The sequence below is a fragment of the Meleagris gallopavo genome, chromosome 3 (assembly GCF_000146605.3).
Source record: "Meleagris gallopavo isolate NT-WF06-2002-E0010 breed Aviagen turkey brand Nicholas breeding stock chromosome 3, Turkey_5.1, whole genome shotgun sequence".
NCBI lineage: Eukaryota > Metazoa > Chordata > Aves > Galliformes > Phasianidae > Meleagris > Meleagris gallopavo.
In genome coordinates, this window is record NC_015013.2 from 20,146,035 (window position 1) to 20,163,395 (window position 17,361).

Below are 17,361 nucleotides of genomic sequence, written 5' to 3' on the forward strand. Positions count from 1 at the left end.
GAATATAATAATTACAGCTCCTCTTCATAGTGAAAAGTAAACAATTTTTTTCATGAATAAAACTATTAAATAATATGGCATTATTCCCTCACTAATTTAATATGAAATTCTACAAATGAACTGTGGTCATCAGAATAGCTAATTAAATGGAAGTAATCAAGATAGAAGTCCATATTCCTTTATACCCGTACTTCTTTCTGCTACTCCTTTAAGTTTTTTATTTATTTTCCTGCGTTTTTCACATGCTAGAACTTGAGATCCTGTAAAATTTCCTGATTTCAAGGTAACAGAACCTTTCTGTCATCCTGGCATTTTCTATCAATAATATTTTTCCTTCTTCTAACTGAAAAAGAAAGAGATGCAATGACTGTGCATGTCAATTCCATGCATACTGCTCAGGCTCTGTCTTGCAGGTAGCCAGAAAATGATTATCACTTAACCACACACAAGAGCAGAATTCTGTGGTAAGCATAGGAAAATATACTGACTGTGGCATCATTAGCAGGTGTCCTCATCATTAAGTCTTTTTTTTTTTTTCTTTTCTTTTTTTAAGTAATTTCTATTTTCTAATTTTAAAAATTCAAATCAGAGATAGTCCTATTACCTTGGTTCACCCATCCTTAAGGAATAAAAAACAGAAGGGACTACAAAGCAGCTAATTCCCTTGCTACCTGTTTCAGTCAGTAAGCAATGGTGCTTCAGTTATCTTTGTATACCTTGGAGAAGTGTGTTTTAAGTGTAGTATGAATGTATTTCCAGGGAAAGCTTGTTTCTCTTAGCCTGATAACAGAAATCTTTTCTTACATTGTAATTTCAGGGAAAGCTTGTTTCTCTTAATTTGATAACAGAAATCTTTTTTTATGTTGTAATTATGCTGCAACATCATTACCAAAAAATGAGACTACCAGAAGCTGAAGCTTATCCTATGATAGTGATGACATTTGATTTCAGATCAAGAAAGACAAGGAGAATATTCTATTAAAACCCCCTCAGTACCTCTTTGACTTTTCTCAAGACATATGCTATATTCCCATATCATCCATCTCAAGGGATATACAAAGGAAAACAAATTTCATTCTTTTATTCACAAGTTAAGCTTACTTCTAAATCAAATGCTCTCATCGGCTTCCCAAATGATCTTGATAGAGCATGAGACTGACATCCCAAAATTCGTTCAGTGGATTATGGGGTTTCACAAGCAAAAGATGAGAGACAAAATTAGGACTTTCTGAAATTAAAATCATTGTTCAAGTTGCTTGTGTGGTTTTGGAATATTTCAGCTCTAAGACAGACTAAAGAAAAAAAGTTCATCCTGTGAGGAAATGCCATGCCGTTTCTTCCAAATGGCTTTTGGATTGAGAAGTTAGGGTTAGGATTTCCATATTTTAATAGGAAGGTTTTGTTAGATATGTTTTAAAATTGGAATGGCTAGAGAGCTAAGAAACACATCAAGAGCAGAAGTACTGCTGTGGAAAGCGTGAACTGCACTGCTGCCTCTCTCTGTAGGTAATGTTGAGCATTTGGAGTTCAAGTACAGTTTCTAAGACCAAACCTGAAGAGAAGACACATGTTCAGGCTGAGAATTGTCTGTTTCACCTTTCTGGTGCTTGTTTGTTGTTTTGCTTTGTTTTTGTTTTTGTTTTTTTTTGCCTAGAAGTAGATCTGAATAAGAAAACTAGGAAAGTATAAATAACCCAGCACAACTGGCCAACAAAAAGATTAATGCTATTATAATTATTTTTGTGCATTTTCAAATATCTGTAGTTTGCTCGTGGATTGTGAACTCTATAACATAATTTTAAAACTGATTGACATTTTTTTTCCCCAGTAGATTTGAGATTCCTAAATAGGATTTATTTATTTATTTATTTATTTATTTATTTTAATGGGTAAGAGAGGAAGTAGAAATCTGATACTATCCATGCATTTGCTCAGCCACAAGAACTCAAACCACTTGAAATCAAGCAACTCTAGAAATTCTACACATGCATGCACAATTAATCAAGAGCCATGGTAAATAGTTATTTGTTAAGCAACAGGCTCTGTCAAAAGTATGATAGGTATTTGTAGCAGTTAATTCATAGCTCACCACTGAGACTTGCTATACTCTGATGAGAGATTCTGAAATTTTTTATTTAGAATCAACAGGTCATTGTTGTTATGCGGCTGCTCTGTGTGCACAAAACTGTGCTTGAATATCAAATACAATTCCAAGAAGCTACCAGTGGTGGATGGATTAGAAAGCAGTAATATGTAAGACTTGAGAACTATTAGTTCACACAAATGTGAAGCTATGTTCGCATGTAAATTTTAAAAATTGCTAAATAACTAAATTTCATTATTTTATCCACGACAGCTCTAACTGAAGTTGACATTGATTTTTTTCATATCAATATTTCTATTTTCAGTTATTATGATTAATAGGTATATAACTTGTTCGTAAACTTGTATTTATGTTGTTGGTATGTGGAAGTTAAGTAATTGATAGGTGAAGGAATATATGAAGAGCTGTAATACTCATGACATCTTAAACTAGAAAAGTTTCCAAACCTATTCAAGTGTGCAACTAATGGTGTCAAGTACTGTAAGATTACTTTTTTAAATTAAGACGTCTTTAAATTAAGAACAAAACTAAATTTAATGCAGTTATGGAACTGGGTAATTGTTCAGTTCATTGTTTTGAATTTGAGCAGCTCTCATAAAAACAAGTTCTCTGTAAAAAAAAAAGAATGGGTTTCAACAGATTTCTGTTTTTTTCCATTACATTATGAATCCGATAGTGGTGAGCACTGCAACTTTCTTTAAAGTTGGTTTAAGTTTGTAAGCACTGAATTCTTTGCATCAGTTTTCTTTTTTTTTTTTAATCTTTGTTGCTTTTGTCTTTTTCTTTACAAAAGTTATAATAAGATTAGTTTGCATGAAATAGCTGTAAAATTTAAGACAAAAATGATCAAAGTTGTACAATTAATTTCTGATACGTTACAATATTTGCTATAAAAAGGAGAAATTGGAAAAGGCAATGAATATATGTAATATCAAAGCAAATTTTTTTTGCTGAGAATTCAAACAGGTTTTTTTTACCAGTATGACTAAATATAATTCAATTTATTTGAGACTAATGTGAATATATTTATGCAATTGCATTTCTAGGCTGTGTAAGCAGCTATGGTTTTCATTGTATGCTGGGTACATGCATTTGTATTTATTACATTTTGCAGGGTTGCTTTTAGGTACACAGTAAGAGTTTTCTGAAAAGAAGAAGGGTCTAGGATTGAGAAGGCTGTAACTTCTGTTTTCCACTAGCACTGTTAGTTGCTCTTGTGATTCTGTGACAAGTGGCAGCAGTCCTATTACTTTAAAGTGCTCACTCCCTTCTTTAAATTTTGCATGATATTGACTTTGTAGAGGTGCTTCCATCCTCTTGAAGGCAACGTCCTTAACTTTAACTTTGTTTACAAGTACAGATAATGTTTCATAAATGGTGAGAAAAATAGATAGAAAGATAGAAAGGAAGAAGGAAAGGAAGAAAGGAACTTGCGTGGGTTATATTTCCTTTGTGTCAAGTATGAGAGCTGCTCAATTGATCTTTCCGTGGGTGAGAATATTTCATTGATTTGCTTAGGCCTGATTAAGGCATTTAGAGAAATTGATAGGAAATGAGTAAGATTCTTCATTGAATTTACAGAAATATAATTACCAGTTTTGCCCAGATTGTGAATTCTCTGTGGAGAGACTGCAATTCTTATGCATTTGTTTGGTGTATCTGCTCAGTGAATTGCTTGCTAGTTGTATGGTACATTTATGCAGTTTAATTGTAAGCAAAATAACTTTTTTAAACACTTTGGACTGATTTTTTTATTTTTTTTCTTCCATGTTTATTCTCATTGGGTAACTGCACTACCTTCATTATCTTAATAAGTGCTTTGCATTTACGGCTAACAAGGCTACAGGATGATAGTTTCAGCCTTAAATAATTTACTGAGCAATGTGAATAAAACAGATGAAAATTAAACTGTAAGTAAAATTCCGTGGATTATTACCCACATGTATTTCTGTAAATAATGCTCTACAAGTTCTTAAAGATTTAAAAAAAAAAGTGATCAATTTAAGACCTTCTTAACAGTGACTTTCCGGACATGTAAAAAGGAAAAAATTTTTTGCTTGATTCAATGGAGCACAATTGAAAGTTGTTCAGAAAGGGACAATATATATATACATATAGATATTAATAGGAATGGCCATTGGAGTTCATTTAAATTGTCCATAGTTTACACTTTGTAGCAAATGAAGAATGTTGGGCCAAGGAGTCTTAGCAACATTTCTGTCTCAACTGTTCTGTGCCATACATGAATGCACTAGTTGGAAAATGAATAGTTCTGTGTGTAGAATTTTCTGCTTAATCGATCAGTGGTCAGTAAAAACTGAAAGTTCTTTTTAATTTTTTTTTTATTTTTTGTCTACCTCTTTTCTTCAGACAGAATAGGAAAACTGGTTTTACCTGTCTGTACTGGAAAATCCCCCAATAATTTAACTACTTGATGGAGTCCAGCCCCTTGAATTACTGAGGTGTTTCAGGTCAGTCAAGTTATTTAATTTAGGAGTTGTTACTGGTAGTGAGCTTTTCTCTCCTGTGAAGTTTAATCTTGGTATGTTTTATTGGAACTCTGTTTTAAATGTGAAGACACAGACATGGTTAGATTACTCGCACTGAGTCCAGAATTCTCTGAATAGAATTTGAATAGAACACAATTTGAAAATAAAGCTTGGAGCGTTGTTTTTCTGTCCTGGATGCTGAAGTTCTACCCTGTAAAAACTGCTGAGAGGTTGAGCAGATTATATGCTGAAAGGAATTTGGAACTCAGATCAATTTTGGGAACTGAATAAAGCCATTTTAGAATTACTTAAAGATAGGATAATCAGATATTTATTTTTATTTTATTTGGGATTATCAAAAAGATCAATGCACTCTTCTTCTTAAATATGTAACTTTATACAGAACTGGGATCAGTTCATAAAGTTTTGATAATCTGAGTTCTTCATCACCAGTTATGGGAGTCCTTTCTGGGAATTCAAAGCGCAGCTTGTTGGTCCATCTGATTCACCTGTGTAAGTTCTCATCTGGAAAAAAAATTACATGAATTTAAACAGCAGTAAAATATGTTTCACTTATAATAATCTTTGTTTTAATGCAAAATCATGGAAATGATTTCCATGTAAATCATGGAAAATATCTGTAATGATGATACGCTAATATTAAACAAGCACCATCTGTGCTGTAAATGCTTAAATCCAGTATTCAGTTGTTCATTTTTCTATGAACAGTCTGCAATATTGTAAAACAGGTTAGTCAAAACAAATAGCTCAAGTAAATTTATTTTTAAACTTGTATTTCAGCTTTAATCCAAATCTTGATTTTGACTTTACATAAAATATTTTTCTCTGAAGAAATCCGTGGTACAATGTGTTGTGAGCTTTAAGAAACGCTTGATCTGTACCTGAATGAGAAAGACACCTGAATACTGTGATTCTCTTTCTCATCTCCCTTGTTATGATTTTGGCTGAGTAGTACATTTTAAAAGTAAATAAACTAACAAATACATAAAGATGTGAATAGAGAAGAAAGTATACCTTTCTTTGAAGTCCATGTAATAAATTGCATTTCTAATGTGCATTTTGCCACATTACTCCTTTAATAAATTCCCTTAAGCCTGCAGATCTCCAAGTTTGGGGTATTTTATACATGCAAAGCATTGTGTGTACCATGCATTTTGTACTCTGTCCTTTCCTGCTGAGACACTTTGAGTGCTGCAGCATAGTGGAATGGAAGAATCCACCCTTCTGGGCAGATTGCTTACTTTTCTGTCACTTGATGATCTAAAAATACCACCATAGAATTGGAAGTATTGTGTGGCTCTGTCAGTTACTGGGTCAGTCCCACTGGCCCTTACAGCATTCAATAGCGAAACATCATTGTCCTTTGTGGGAGCTAGAAAGAAAAACTGCAACATGAGGATATTTTTAGAATTCTTTAAATTTCCTATATGTTATGTAATCACCTGTGTAGTTTTGTAACTAATTGTGGGGTGGGATAGAAGGTTATACTGACTTTCAGGTAAGATGATCTGTAGAGATTACTCCTGACTTCACCCAGTAACTCAGAAAGCACAAAGGAATGCTCCAAAGCTATTTTAAAAAGTAATATTTGTCGCAGAGCCTGCTTGAACATCCCATAATGTGAAATGATGAATGGAAGATTAAGGAAAAGACCTAATCACATCTGTGAATCATCATCCTCAAAATGGGTCTATACTCCTGGTCTCTTTCATGAATGCATTTTTATGGTTGCAAATTCTTGTCCTTTTCTCATATACGCCTTCAGTTTGGGGAGATGTTAGCATGAATATTTTGTTCTAAAAACACTTCATCTATTTGCCTGTGTATTTTTTATCTGTGAAATCAAGAAGTGCCTTCATAGTTTTTGCATCTCAAAAGAAAAAAAAAAAAAAGCTGATCTCTGTGGAACAGGATCGATGGAAGTACGTAGGAAACTTGATTACCAGTAACAAATGAAACAGAGGTAAGCTAGTGCAGCTGGCATAAAAATGGAGTTCTGTTTTTCAGATTTAAACTTATTTTCAAGGGGAGGTCAGAGTAAGTTTCTCCCTAAGCAGGTCTTTGATCTCACCTTGTATAGTGTGTTTTGGTGTTATTTGTGTAATGCATTTAAATCAATTTTCCTGATACTTGTTTTGTTTGAATAAACATGTTTACAGAACTCAGTATAAGGTTACTGTGAGGTTAGGGGGTAATGCAAAATGTGAAGCTTTGCTAGAAATAGTTTACTGACCTATGTTTAACAGACAAGAACAGTATTTTTATTACAGCAGGATCCATTGATGGCCATGGAACTTTTTTTTAATGATAGGGATTCAATTTGAAATCATGCTTCTGGCATTTAACACTCGCCCTCTGCCCCAGTTTGCTTTTGTGAGGTCATTCAGTGTCACTCTAGCTCCTCTTCTGCACTTCAGGGGACAAGAACTCCGAGAATAATATTCTTGACTAATATTTTGACATTCTTCTCTTTCAAAATTCCTGGAATGTAAAATGAAAACCTCAGACGTTGACTCACCAGCCACACAAGCATAATACGGAGTTATGCGTAGCTCACGTTGATTAAAATTGGTCTCATCTAAACAAATTAAAGAGTCTGATCTCTCATCCATATGCAAAGATAATTGTCAATAATGCTAATAGAGGATATGTGCATACATGGGCAAGAGAACAGGCTTCTAGCTCTAAGGCTGACTGTTCTGTTTCAGTTGCATTTGCTTTTGGCAACAACAACAAAATACGCAGTGTTAAGTGTTTCAATGATTTACAGAAAGACCAAAGTGGAGAAAGGTCAATAATGTAGTTTTTCTTGTACCTTATAGTAGTAAATAGATAAAACAATATATCCTTTTTCTTGTAAGCTGTGAGGCAAGTCGTGTTTTTTTAGCTATTAGCTTTTTACAGTATCTACTTACAAATTCAGATTTATATTCCTGTGTTTTCAGATAGAAATAAGCACAACACCAAAAGCAAAAATGCTATAAGTTTCATCCTTCAAAAACTTAGTAACATTGGTTTGTATTGAATCTTGTCATTTTCATAATTTTACAAACTATAAATATCCAGTTACTGTGTGCCTGTGCCTGTGCTAGAGCATATCAGCTGTACTGTCATCAAAAGAACTCCTGTGATTTAGTCATTTGATATTCAGTTAAGTGTTCTCAGAACGCAGTCTGTCAAAACATTTTAAATATTTGTATAATTCTGTAAAAATAGTGTCGTGCATATGTTATCAGACAGTGGGAGCTTAATCAGCATTCTTAACAGCCTGAGCTACACTGGGATAGGGAAAAAGGTGCAGAGTACAAAGGCTGATGCCTTGGGGGAGTTTGTTTTCTAGATGTGAGGTCTTTAAAAAGAGGACCACTGGGAGAGGATGGTCCTGACTGCCTGAATAGTGAAAAATGATAAGTTTGCATTGATTCATGAGTATTGAAAAATATCAGCCACAGTTTTTTGATAGTGCTAGAGCCTGGATGGCTGCTGTGCATGGGATGTTGTTCATGAGGGCTTATTATTTTCATTGCTTATTGCTTTCTAACATAACCGTTTGATATAAGTCATCAATGGCTTCTTTGGTCTCATCACAGAATCACACAATGGCCAGGGTTGGAAGGGACTTCAAGAATCATGAATCTCCAACCCCCCTGCCACATGCAGGGCACCAGCCTCCCCATTTAATACTAGACCAATTTCTTTTGCTTGCTCCGTAACTAAACATATCTGGTTGTTGTTATGTCTGTTACTACCACCTTCTGGCTTCCTGACATGTATGTGTTACCTGGATGCCAATTTATTAAGAATTCACCTGCTTCTCTATTGCTCTTCTTTGTCTATCTAATTATTAGAGCAGGGAGATGTAGGCCAGAGCTTTGGGGAAAGACCTTCTGTAACAGTGATCTATGCTCAATTTGTTTTTATACTGTATAGCAGAGTCATGTAATGAGTTTACAATAAGCAAGTATAGTCAAGGATTCTTTAGTGACACTTTCATAGAGGTTTTATCTCTTGGTAGCTACCACATTCTAACCAACTCTGAATTGGCCAATGAAAGATTGAGGCCTTGCATGAGTCTCTGATTAGAAATGTGTACGATTAAGTGATACCTTTTTACTTTCCTGCTTATTGTAACTTAGGCCAGCTTGTAAGTTGAAAATACATAACGTTTTATACAGTGTCATCAAATCATCCATTTTTGAAGGACTTGAGATTTTGAGTTCTTTCTTAGAATTAAGCCTAAGAACAAAGTTACAAAGTTATTTTGTTTGTCTTGCATTACTCTATGAAAGCAACCAAATCCCTTGAACTAAAAGTAACAATGTGTTTGCATGAGAGCAGGGCCTTTAAAAGAGATTTCTGTTCTGTAGTTTCTGAACACTAGAAGAGGTCACCATCTATCCTGATCACTTACAAAACTGAAGATTGTAATTCTGTACAGTAAGAGGTGAAAAATATAGGTTTGAACATAGATAGTAATTGCCCTGATAGTGTGTAAGAAAAATAATAATAATAATAATAAAATTGCTACAATAGTTTAAGTTTTTCTACCAAAGAAAAGACAATAAATAAATAAATTCTATGTAAAATAGGCTTAATAGGAAAATACTAGTTTTAATTTGTCTGTGGAAGTATAAGTGGAACAGATGTTGATCTGAGCAGATGCTTACTTTTTTTTTAAATTAAACTTATGCAGTAAAGTATCACAAATGTTTAACAAGGAAAGCAACTCAATATGAGCAAACATAGGAGAAGTGGAGCCCCTTAAAAATATTAGTGCCTTGGAAAGTATACTCAGGATGCTAAATCTATGTTGGGAAATTTACTTAGAATTAAACCCTGATTAAATTTGCAGTTTTTGTAGTGTATCTTTGCTGCAAATGCATCATACTTGGTTGTGGGCTAGAGCACAGATCTTTAAAAGAGCAATTCAAGTTTACCAAGAACTAGAATGACACAGGCAATGAGTACTGACAGGGTTTTGTCATATGGATACAGGCTCAGACAGTTACTGGATTTTGGGGCAGAGCAAAAAAACTGCCAAAGTAGTTAAAGCATAAAAATTAAAAATAAGAGAAATTATTTAAGATGAAGGTTTTTGAGGTACTTCCATTTGCTTTGTGTGTGAGAGATGTTCTGTGCTGCAGAACCCCCAGGCATGGGACATGGGACGTGGCTTATCCTGCTCTGGGGACATCTCAAGAGCATTTCTTCTGCTTAAATGTAAGTGCTGGGCTGATGGGATGTCAGCATCTTCCCACACTTCTGACTTTAGGGATGGTTTTAGCTAGTTCCAGGTCTGTGCTAATGTATTCCTGAAGGCTGCCTGTAGCCAGATTCTGCAGATTTCCATTTATGCTTACAGAAAGTGAACATAGTTTTTTGTCTGGGAGTTACAGAGTAGATTTAAGTTAAAGCTAAGTTAAAGACACGTGAATCCTTTCTCTGCTACCTGGCAGGGGGAAGAAAAAAATGAGGAAAAAAAAAACCCCACACACTGTGTTTTTGAAGTGTAACATTTCATTTTTACTTTCTTCTATATAGTCTGTCATATTCTAATTCTGTTCGTAAACAATTGTCTATATATGTAGAAACTTGTCATCTTCTAGGAATTTAAGTCTGGGGAAGCTGTGATGTCGATTCTGAACAAGTATAATTCCTATCCAATTAGTATAATAATTTATTAAAATTACGTCCCTTAATCTTATCTCTAAAAACAAATAAAACTAATATGCATGCTTCATTAATTGACCAAAAGAAATCAGTTACAAAACTGTGGCTTTTGCAATTTTCTGTTAATAAGGAGGAAGCAAGGATAAACTAAAACAGAATGAGAGAAGTTCATGTGGGAGATGGTGAATTGATTTTTTTGAGATGGAACATGAGAGTTACATTGTTGTTCAGTGCAGGCTCATCTAAGCATTTATGCAGGTACAAGAATAAAATTCTGCTAACAAGATGAGTCACAGAATGTTTTGTAGTTGCTCTTACTCATCCATACTAATGTTTTCTTACGTATCATCTGAGAGATAGAAAGAGAAACTGGAAAGGAGAAAATGACTGAAAGATCACTGATATTTACTGTTCAAGATGACTTTATAGAAAATGAAAAAGCTAGAGAATGCAACATATATGGTTGATTATGTCAAAATAAAGATGGATATTTAGATCAATATAAAGACATGTGAAAGGCCTAGTAATTAGTTATACTTTTACATCCTTAGGAAGACAGTAGAGAGAGGCTTACATGTGTTTTGTTTGTTTTTTATTGTTTTGTTTTGGTTCATTTTTGTTTGTTTGTTTGTTTTTAGTATGTAAGGTAAATTGTTTTAGATTCACTGAAAATTATATAATTTACTAATCTTACTCTAATGTTTAAAGTACCATTTTGCAATCAGATTCATCAATCCCTTCTGCTTGCACAAAAGCATATGAGCAGTACAATAATCATGTTCAGACAGACTTCATTTGAGGAATTAGATCCTTCGGTTATAGTATCTTTGAAGATACCATTTTCTTATACTGTTAGCCTGCATTTTCCTAAAGTTATATTTAGATAGACAAAGCGATTTTTTTTTTATATAGGTATTGTTAGGTTAGAGATGTTCATTAGCAGCTGAATTTCCTGCTACTTCAGAGATGACAACAGAATGAGCTTTTTAAATTATAGGGGTATTTTTCTTTAGACATTATTCCTTTAATACTTTTTATTTAAAAAGAAATACTACAAAAATAGCACTGAACAGGATAATTCACTTGTGATTGGCACACAGCGTAGGAGCTTAGTTATCTTTCTTCTCCTCAATCTAAAAGGGGCTCCATTGTGAAGATGCCATTTTATTACCCAGTTTTCTGTAAGTGATGTAATTTGAAATGCCTACATTTAGATATTTAAGCATTTATAAATCAGATACTTAATCTTTTTTTTCTTTAGCATCCCATATCCCATATAAAAAAGATTGACATGACAAATTCAGTGTACCAGAATATTACACAAGTTTTGAAAGAAAATGTGAGGTACTCAGACATAGTTCAAAGCTGCATTAGGACATAATGAACATGAATTCAGGAAAGAGGCAAAAGAGAACTTTCATAATAATATTATGGGTGAATTCTAAACTTGAAAGTAGGTTTTCTAGTTGTTTTTATGGTTCAAATGGCTGAATTCTTGCACTGATTTCACTTGCTTTGGTGATCGATGAGTAAAATGGCAGTTAATGCTCTTGTGTGAAAGAAACTTTTCCCTACCTTTAGAAGGAGAGAGAAAATTATATATATATATTTGATTCTTACTATTGGATTGATTTTGTTCCTGAAAAAATCAAGAATTTCCACTATAGTTTTTTTTAATTTGTTGATATTGTTTTGATTTGATAGATTTTCTGACTTAACAGTTCTTTACGAGCTAAGCTAATCTATTTTGAGAAGTCTAAACTGTTTGAGAAGCCAGGAATCTCCCAGCAGCACAGTGAGTTGCGGTCTCACATAAATCAGATGCGCACAGAATTTATTCTAACCAAATATTGTGATGGAAGCAGTGTAAGTCTAGGAAATTTTGTGAAGATAAATTCCATGATTTTGTTTTGCCTTGGAAGGACTAGGAATGCATGAAGTTCTCTCAACATCTTGCTCCATATCTCTGTGGAAGAGGACAGTGGGACTTGGCCTGAAGTGAGAGATTTCATGGTCAGTGGGCTTCCATAAATTGGCTGAAGGCTGCAGAAGCCCAGCGTTGTCACTGCTTCCTCTCCAAGACCAGACTTGTTGTCAGGGCAGTGGACAGGACCAAAAGCCTCAGAGTGACTGGTTGTCACATCCCCATCTGTCCTTCCTGGCCAGCTGTGTCCTGATAATCAGTTGCCACTACTACCACACAAGTCTGATTTGTCCCAAACCAGAGCAAAGTTGTGGCAGTGCTCTGCTGTCCCAGTGTAACCCACTGCTTCAGGCTCTCATGAACGGGGGCTGCACACCAGCTTGCATCTAGGCCCAGCATGCAGGTGCTTGGCTGAATCAGAGCCCAGCATTCTGATTGATGTCTGTTCATCATACTTGCATTCTTCAAAGCACTCTGTCACTTTTAGTTTATTAATTCATAGTCACAGGTCTGTACCAACGATCCATATATCTCTTATATCTTATTTCTCATTGTTGGAAGCATGTGTCTGAAGCACAGTAACATTAAGAAGGGACAGTTTGTTGTGACATAGATGTCATAGATCAAGGCTGAGATTTCATTGCAAATCTAGGTGAAATTAAATTGTGAATGACTTATAACTTTATTTGCAGCTCAAAATGTTCCAGCAGGCTTTCAAGCACAACTGTGCTAATATTCCACCAGCCAAATGGTTTCATAGTAAAAGTGCAAATTCAACCTCTGTTTTGTTGGGTTTTTTTTGTCACTTAAATTTTGGGTAATTAATATGTAAGATGTTTGTTTGTTTGCTTTGTGAGAAAACAGCAGAAAGTGCGGAAACCTTTCCTTAAAAGCAAAGGCTGTTGTACCTACAAATCTCAGTACTGAAGTAAATTGTTTGAATGGTACATTGCATTACAGACAAAATAAATGCTAGTTTGCTGAAACTTTTTAACATGGGCTCTGGTACTTTATTAGCCCTAGGTAGTATTTCTGGACTACTCGTAAGTAGATAATGTAACTCATCAAATAAGATAGTTTGAAAATGCTAAGTTAACAGTTGTTATGTAACGTAATTATAGAAGTGATTGAGATTTGACAGCAATATACAAAGAAAATCTGCTATAAAAGAAGAATACATAAAGCAGAAAAAAAAGAAAAAAAAAGAAGACTAGCAAAATGCTTTTTGTGCTTTCAGGGACAGACTTGTAGCATTCCATATCTTTTGATGATTTGAAGGCTGTCTGATGAATTTAAACCAATTTTTATTTATGCTAGGGTGATAAATTTGAATTCTTAATACTGATTTCCATATTGCTCCATTGGTTAGTTCTTGATGAATTGTTTTGTGTGTTGAGTCTTTTCTGTGCATTAATCAAGTTTTATCTTTTCCTCAGAAGGTTCTTTTAGGGTACGGTGAAAAGTAGGCATTCCAACAAGGCAATACTTTCTGATGAGAGACCTTCTCTAGTTTTAAGCACTTTTTATATCAATAATGACAATCTCGATACAGAAATATATGTCAGGAACAGAGCACCATGGATCTAGGAAAGAATGAATGACAGCTGACTTGAGGTTTTAAGACTGGCTAGACAGTTCTCTGTAGCTCTTATGAGTGAGCTGTACACCGCCAGAAGGAGTGGCTGCAATTAGTCTGCTCCTTATGGCCTTTCTCCTGAGTCTTCTTTCATCATCTTGCCTTTCACATGACTAGAAGTATGTCTGATGTGGCAGGTTCACATTCTGTTGTTTGATGGTCCCCTGTATGTCAATACATTGTGTCTTATTGAGCAATTTCTGTGCATCCAGTCACATAATGGAATGATGTGGCTAAATCACCTGAGGAATAGCCAGCTTAGTTTTAGTGTTATGATTTTGGTCTTCTGGTCAAGTATAAGGTCAGGAAATATTTTCTTGAGTTTTAGCATTAAAGGTAGTGTGGCTTCCTTAACTGTATGAAGCTGTATGTGTAATTTTGCACATGAATCTAACATCAGTTATGAGGAAATTTCAGAAGACATGAAAAAAGTGGCTGAAAGAATAATCCAGCCAAGGACTGCATATTTAAATAGTGTCAAGTAAATTATACACCTTATTCTGGAATGTTAACATCCTTATTTTATCTGTGTATAGTTAAATCCAGAGCTCCTTTTTTTGTTGTTGTTTTTTTCTCTTTGTTATGTTTCATTATTGTTGTTATGTTACCTTCCTAATAATGTGCATTCACAAACACTTTCAGGCATAGTTTTGCTATTCATAAATCATCTGATTTATGATCTGTTGCTTTATGGACTGATAAAAAAATAGGTCATTTTCAATATATATAACATTGTGTGCAAAGCTGAAAGAGTAGTTTTAGAGAGATGCTGTGTTATGATACTGCTCAGAAATCACAATGTAGATTTCTACCACAGATTTATGAAATAGAAAAGAACCAAGTAGAAATCTGTGCTTTCTTCCATCTGTACCTGACCTGGGGCTAGTAATCTGTACTAGGAATTTTAATTTGAATGAAAAGTATACACTGCTTATGATCAATTCATTGAATTCTCATTGTACTAAACATATGTAGAAGTATAAATGGCTTGAGCTATCTTGCTGTAGTCTTCTGAAGTAAAAAAGCAATCTAAAAAAGTTGCTTTTAGTGTCCTTGTATCAGTCTCATGTCACCAGATCTACTGAATAACCTGAAAAATGTCATGTTCCATCCAGATAAATGACTTCTGGACTGAAGGACTTAAGGATTATATCCAATTAAAATAAGTCAATAAATATATGGAAGAGATACAAAAGAATAAGCAAGACACATTGAGACACTACCTAGACCTATTAACTATGTAAGCCAGAGTGACCTGCTTGGATTTCAAAAATTCATACTGCTTACTTCTTGCCCCAGGCCACAATGGTGTTATTGTTATGATGTCACTGTGCTTTTTTGACTGAAAATGCCCTGACACAAAATAAAATATTAGAATTAGTATCTGGCCTAATGCACAGACAGAATGAAGTAGCAGAGGTACATCCTTCTGTTGTGAGGAATGCATTACACTAATCAGTGAAATGCCTTTATGATCTGAGTATAGAAATTTCACGTCAAGAGTTTGGACCAGGAAGACATTGATTCTTTATTTTTAGTCTCCATTTCATTGACATGCATTTGGGATATGAAGCTGTAGATTTAAATTTCAGAGACAACAGGATATCTATTTTGTACGTGATTGTGCTACATATACTTAGCCAGGAGATTTAGTATATTTTTCTCTGAAATGTACATCTGAATGTAGATTCTCTCTGTGATATCTGCAGACAAAATTGTACATCAGTAACTGCCAACCTCAGATCAAATAGCTGTTGCAGAAAATGCATGCAGAGTTCAAAACTGAATACTCTAAAAATTAGTGTATACGGATATTAGTAAATAGAAACCTATCAAAAGGGGGTGGGAGGAGAAGGAGGTAGGAAAAAAAAAAGAATGGAAGCACTGTAACAGACTACTGCTTTGTAACAGATAGTGTTGGAGAAAGGAAACACAACCAAAAAATTAGTTCTGCTGAAGAGCACCAGAACAATATCGCAACTAAAGAGGAATAGATTGTCTGCATAGGGAAAACAATAGTTTCAGATTAGGCACTTATAGATCAGCAGCAGTTTAATAGTCACCAGGAAGGTGAAGAGGGACTATTAAAGTAAAATTCATGATGTATAGTGGCAGTTTTACCTATGTTAATAAAGAATCTGAACATGTCTAAGTTAATAGAGTGGAGAAAGAGTGACGAGTTGTAATAACATCTGTGAAAACACATGGATTTGTCAATAGACTGTTTCTACTGCATTTTACAGGATTAAAAGTTCTTAAGAATTCAGAGACAAAGCATATTAATGTAATTCAGAGTTCTTCCTTCTCTCATGGAGCTACTGGAAAGAGGAATTCTATTATCAAGTTTTCTGAATAATGACAAGTACTATGTATACATTTTTCAATCTATTCTAAAACAAAACAAAATAAAAAATACTCCACAAAAACATACCTGTATCTCCAAAACAAAATCTTTCTTTACAGATAGAGCCCAGCAATTAGAGAAATGTGAAAATACAAGTTTTTCTGTTACAAATGAAGACATTCTAAGAGGCATTATGTTTTAAAAATAAACATCTTCAGATTGGATGGGGCCTTGGGCAGCCTGATGTAGTGTGTGATAGCCCTGTCTGTGGCAGGGAGGTTGAAACTCGATGATCTTTAAGGTTCTTCCAACCCAAGCTGTTCTGTAGTTATGATTTTGTACAAACACAGCAGACTTCTGACAGTGTTGCTGTACAAAAATATAATAAAAGTGGCTGAAGATCATTTGCATTTGAAAAAAAAAGAAAGTTCACCAATTTATATCAATCACAGATGCATAAAGAACTTGAACAAGCTCTGAAAACCTGTTGCATAGGCAGTACAAACTATAGATTACAAAACCTAAACTGATGGTTTGTGAACCAAATAATACCTCTTGCATAGGAACTTTAACATTCTTTGCTTCCAAAGGAGCAGTAATTTTTTAGGTAATTTTACAAATTACTTAAATTTGTAAAAGAAACACTTTTTGACAGCTTGTTGAAGACCTTTTCTTCATTTAGACTGCAATTAGACTGTGAAAGAATCATTCTGAAATGAGATATCATGAAAGACAAGATACAATTTTTTGCTTTATCTCATTCATAAGCAGAGGTTAGTAGAGGTTTTAAAAGTATTCCAACACCTCTTGAGGAAGAAGAGTCATGCATATTTTTCATCTCTTCTCTTGCACTGTCAGATACAGAATTAGCAAAGATGATAGATTATTGATAAAAATGGAAATAATCATAGTTCTAGAAAAGCATGAGCAATATGGGGAAAGATGTAATCCATTTATTGTGCTGTTTCTTCTATTGGTAATACAAAGAGTATATTGAGCTGACTTGATCTTCTAATTTAAGAAAAAAGAAAAGGGTTGCTCATTACTTTTTCTCGTAGCATGACTTTTGTTGGGCATCTATGCTGGGCATAACCAGTTAGCTAAGAATCTGAGTCTTTGCCTCTTGGAACAGGCTAGAAAAGTAGGATTTTAATCACCACCTCCCCCATCTGA